We start from the raw sequence: 6,000 nt of genomic DNA, 5'->3' as shown, positions 1-6,000 counted from the left end.
GTTTCCCGCTACTTGGGCTAAGCAATATGTATGCAGTTTTCTGTATTTTAGGAGTAAAATTTATCTAGATTTTAATAATTCAGTAAGAATTTACAAAACAGCTTCTTTTTGCTCTAAATATGTTCAGCTCTTCTATCTTTACAAAATATCCAGGAAAAAAACAAATGCGCTGAGAATGAAGACATTTTTATTCATTGAAGAAGCAGTCCAGTGGTTCCTCTACACAGATATGTTGTAACAAACATTGATTTCACCTGATACTTGAGCACTTTTTAAAAAATGCTTTATGTTTTTAACTTTAATTACGTTTCAAGAAAACATGGCTTTAAAAAACCTGAAGCAACCCCATGAATAGTGCTTATATATATTTTTTACTAAAGAGTACATTTCAGTATTGTCTACTAATTTTTTTCTAATTTGTAACTCATTTTAATTTGTACAGAAATTAGCATGCAAAATATCTTATACAGAATTTGCTTAAAATATCTGCATATCTAACTCCAAGGAATAAGAAGTTCATTTTTGAATGGCTTTCTGCAGCCTGGGGTGCATAGTCATTCGTTTGTTTTTTTTGAAATTTCAGAATGTCTTGAGTATTTTTCCATTTCTTTACAAAACTGTGTTGCCTGCTACTAATGGCTTGTATGATCCTAAAGGATGGTCAGTTTCTGAACAGAATTTCCCACTGATATAAGTGGAGAACTCCACTTAAATTCACAGCACATATGACCCAAGTTTTCTTTGTATTATGCACTAAATGGTTCTTTATATCTATAGCGGACTTGAAGTATAAAGGCATCAATACAAGCAGCTTGTGTTGCACAGAGGAAGTCATAAAAGGTGTAGCTCATGATGCTGTAGCTGAGATAAAATGGTCTGAAGAACACTGTCTCTGACCTAGCAAGCACAGAAGCATGTAGAAATCAAGCCAGGTAGGAACGGAGAAACATGGTTACATGGGAGAGCAAAATCAGTACCAGCAAATGTAATGAGGTGCTTCCTTTTTTTTTCCCGGTTCTCTTCCATATCTGAGCTATAAGATCCGGCTTCCTTGAAGTGTTGTGTTTGCATCTGCTGCTCATTTAAAATTCATTCCCAAGTCTACTAATGGACCCTTGTGCGAAGAATGTGCTAAATCATTCAAGTTAAAGACTGTAAAGAGAGAGTGAAATTCAGTGTGGTTGGTGTGTTTGATTTGCCCTCATTCAATTTACACTTGTATGAGTGCTGGATACACAGCTAAAGGTGGAAAAATAAGTCCTTTGTAACAGGTCTCCAGTGCCCTGCTGCACAGAGGGACCTCGAGGAGGATTGGTCTAGACCCATCAAACAGGTATTTTGGGGGGAGTGTGTGGGCTAGGCGACTCATGTTGTAGACAGATTCTGCATGAATTTTTGAGGCACAATGGAGTTCGGCTATGGCAGTCCGTAGGCAGAAGTATATCCTCAAGCATCGGCTTTGGAGACTAAGTCTCCAAAGCGCTGAGAATTTGGCAAATCTGTTGTCCTTTAAAACATTCAGATTGCCCTAAAGACTCCTTGGCTTCTGCTCTGGTACCCCTGCCAAACCTTGTTCTTTCAAACTTTGATGAAAGAGCTGAGGTTATCAGAAAAAGAAAGCATAATTTAAAACCAAAGGAAACTGTTTAAAAAAGCAACAGCTGTATTTCACAACTACCTGCTAGAAGCATGGCTAATACATAAATTGACAGTATTTTATGATTTTCTTCTAAATAATGTAAGGTCTTCTAATTAATGTAAGATTCCATTAATCAGCTGTCACGTTCAAGTTCTGAGGAAACCTCTGGTCTCGTTGCACACTTTGACAATTATTTCAACACGTGAAGGACACACTCCTGTATGCAGCTCTGAAGCATTTATTTAAGTTTAGGTGAGACAAAGGGAAATACATTACTGAACAGACAGGTGTTTGTTTTTTCCTTTCATCTGTACTTAAAATAGACTTTATAACTGACATTAACATTTTTCTTCCCAGAATGACTTTGGATCAGAAAATAAAAAATACTAACTTTAATCAAGAAATAATTATAAAATAGAATTTTAAGGCTTAAAGTGAACATCTTTGTGTTGGAAATAGTAAGGCAATTGACAATGACTCACTTCTCCAATATTGAACATTTAAAATATTTCATTAGGTCTTGCTAATTGTTTTGTACGAAGACATTTTCCAGAAACTAACACTTTTAAACCTGGCAGCATTAAGAACACAGTTCTTAAAGCAATTCTTATTCCAGATTTGTATCTACGATTATTGTAAACAGTTGGGATTGGCAATTGTTTACACATTAAGATAAAAACTGCAGACTTGGCTGTTCGTATTTGAAGCATTTACTCTCATCTTCCTCTCACGTTAGCAGACATGAGGCATTCAGAAAGTATACTCCACCTTCTATATGGATCAAAGGGTCTCAGTCCAGCTGTTCTAAGGCAAGAAATCCAACGATATCAATGCAAACTGCTATGTGATGCTGCTGAGGACTGAGTTTGCACCAAGCTGGACTGAAACTTTAAAGCAAAGATAATACTTTTGCTTTCTAGAATTGCAATACAGAAGTTGTCATTTCTGCTCTTCTTCGAAATGTACTGTGCCTCTGTTTGATTGTGTACGAAACCAGGACTAGAAGGAAACAGGAAACTAAGTAAACCTACAAGATTCTGAATCAGAAAACACTGAGAGGTTACAAAACTGAGCATTTCTGTATCTCACTGGTACAATGTTATGCTCCACATTGTGGTGATTTAGCGGGCTTTTGGAAGATAATAGCTAACGCTGACATCAGTGGAAGTTTTAACATTGATTTTTGTTGTTGCAGTAGCCTGCCCTGAACAAGAGAATGAAATACCGTGTTAGTGTGAAGTCAAATTGGTTATTCAATTAAACAGAAACAATGAACAGCCAAGCTGTTGAGGAAGGGAGCACAGTTGCATAGTCTCTAGTGCATCTTGACACAGTATGATTAGATAGTGCCATCCTTCACAGGACATGAACTCAAACAGCATCACATGCTTTGTGACAACTCAGTGTCAGCTCTGCTCCTTACACAAGCCTTTTTCCCTTGGCTTTTCCATCAGTCAACAACACAAACATAATTTTTGTGTCTTTTTCTAGCTAGTCTTCTTCGTGATGAGCACATCAATGCTACTAATTAACAGCATTTGCGTCCATTCACATAAGCATCATTTACATACTGATTTTTTTTGGCTTGGCATATGCAGAGGAGCAATGCCCTGTAGTAGTTAATGAGCAAAATTTAATGACTGCAAACCATTTAGGATCAGATTCTGATATAGTTTGTATCAGATGCACTGAGAGTGATTGAAATTACTGACTTCTGCCTTATGTAGGGAGGAGTGAATGATAGAGTTATGATGCTTCTACTAGTAAGTGCTGTCAAGGAGAGAATGTTATAGGTCAGCTGACAGATTTTGGTGATCCACTCTCTGTAGCCTGCCTCGCAGTGAGACTTGTGGGGCCCCTTCTTGAATGTCTGAGGATTAATCCTTCTTACACAGATTTTTGGAAGAAGTCTTTCAGCAGTAGCTTCTTGTCCTCTCATTTCCAAAGAACTGAATGTACATTTTAAAAAACATTGTACCACTTAATCCTCAGCTTGTCACTTCAGGTTATAATGATGGAAGTTTGGAGAAATTCCACTGAAATCACAGAGAAAAGGTTGAAGAGATATGGTTTACGTATTTTTCTCTGTGCACTGGATATTTTAATTTGTACTGAGTTTTTGGGTGTGTTATCTGATGTTGTAAAATGTGAGAACCACTACTACTGTAAGTAATATTAACAAGTATGATTCCAGCACTGGTAACCAGATATTTGCTGATAGTAAGTACTAGTATTCCTTTCCGCTAAACTATGTAAAAAAATCTCTGATTGAAGTGATCACACCTGTAGTTAGTTGCCTAGTAGGATATATCCCAGTCAAAAAGGAAAAGTTTGTGCTTGCTTGGATTCTTAGTTTCTACTCAGTCAATAGGTAAATTAATTCACAGAGGGTATTCAGACAGGCAGTGGAAAGGAAAATAGTTTAGGAAGTATAGAGTGATTTAGGTCTGAAGGAACCTCAGGAGGTCATCTGGTCCAACCTCTCACTCAAAGCCAGGCAAGGGGGCCCCAGGGGACTTCTAAGCAGGTAATTGCTTGACTAAGCCTGTGCTAGGTATAAAGTCTGATGGCCAATTCACAACTTGGAATACTTCGGATCAAAATCTACTCTTCAGTTCTGGCATGAAACAATCAGAACACCAGGACCATAGATGGGAGTAGAATTTGATCTTTTGTGTCCTAATTTCATCTTTTCCCACTGCCCAACAGCACTGGATTAAATAAGCAAAATCCAATAACTTTCCTTAGATTATTTTTCCAAGAGTAGTTACTAATATGGGAAACTTTAAATTTTGAGTTGCTCAACTCTGAATCAGTCTAAGTTTAGTTTTGGAATCCCTAAGCCATCCTAAAAACAAGTGAAGAGGGGCAGTAGGTTCTCTATCCTGAAAAATCAGACCCACAATGTGTCTTAAGTTGGGCACCCTATAACTGTAGTCACTTGAATCAATGCATCACTTTTTACAGGTATTAGTTTTATTTGCCAGGGAGAAGGTACAACATGGGCAACAACTTATTGCTGCTTTCCCACTGAAATACTCGCACCTTCTTCTGTCTCTCAAGATAAGAATGTATTTTAGCTTCCTGGTCTGTTCAGTCTGGGGTGAATCGCCTGAGATTTCTAAAAAAACATGGAGATTATAATGATGGTTTTGTTTTCTGGTCTTCACTCAGGTGGGAGGTGGAAAAATACAGGAAATTCACTTCCTGAACTCTTAGGGAACCAACAGTTAGAGACAACGTAAGCTGTATTTGTAGGAACCCAGTGAAAGGCTGTCTCTTTCTCAGTCTCTGGCTATATCCAGTATCCTTTTGCTCTTAAGATAACTCATCGTTTCTTTGCATGTGTAATTTTTTTAAGTTGCATTTTTAACTTTGAAAAAATCCAAATAAGGCCTAAAATGAAAGTATCTGTTAGTTTTTCTTTTCTATCTCTGAGACTTTGATCAGGAATTTGTTGTATTCTCCAGCCTGCTTGAAAACAGTGTCCAAAGAAGAGGGGTAACAATAATTTAAAGATGCAGGAAATAATCTTAGATATTCACAGATTCTAAGTGCTGGGAGATATTAATACAACTGTGTAGATGCTAAATATATTTAAATTGAGCATAAAGTGTTGTCATTTAACACCTTCTGTTGCGCTTTCATGAAATTGCCTTATTTATTACTACTATTAGTTACAGTGGGTTTTTTAGCTCTTTGCACCTAACTGTTGCTTAACTTTGTAACTTTTGTATATTAACAGATCTTTCTCTGTCTTTATGGTAGACATCTCACTTGTGATTATTTCCTAAATGATGGTTCAAATTTAAATTCCACCAGATCATAATTCCTTTTCAGTTAGTTAAAAAAAAGAGCTAGATGGTAGATTCACTTTTCTTTTAGTCACGTTAAACATTAGGAAAAAGAGACTCGTATTTAAAAACCGTGAAGTTACAAGCTTGGTATCATCTGTGTTTGAAGGCAGAGAATCACTATAATTGAAAAGAGAAAAATAGGAAGCACATCTGGAAAACAGTTTCAGCTATGGGCTCTAGAGAACATGCTTCAGACAACAGGAATTTTGGTTTCCTGTGTTAGCGTCCTGTGCACATGCCCTCTACCTTACTTTATGAATCCTTACACCATGAGTACACAGTTCATGGAGTACACACACACACAAATATAAATATATAGGGTATACAGCTGTACCTACATGAAATGCTATGTTTATCTAGTCTTGAATTCAAAAATTCTAAGATTATCTGGCATAGTAATATATAAAAATGAGTTACAACTTTTCCCTTTAACTTGTGCTTTGTGATTATCTGGCATGTTTTCTTTAGAATTACATTCAAAGTCATGTTGTTTACCCTCATTCA

Source organism: Tauraco erythrolophus, chromosome 9, assembly GCF_009769465.1.
Source record: "Tauraco erythrolophus isolate bTauEry1 chromosome 9, bTauEry1.pri, whole genome shotgun sequence".
Lineage (NCBI taxonomy): Eukaryota > Metazoa > Chordata > Aves > Musophagiformes > Musophagidae > Tauraco > Tauraco erythrolophus.
Note: the sequence above shows the minus strand (reverse complement) of the source record.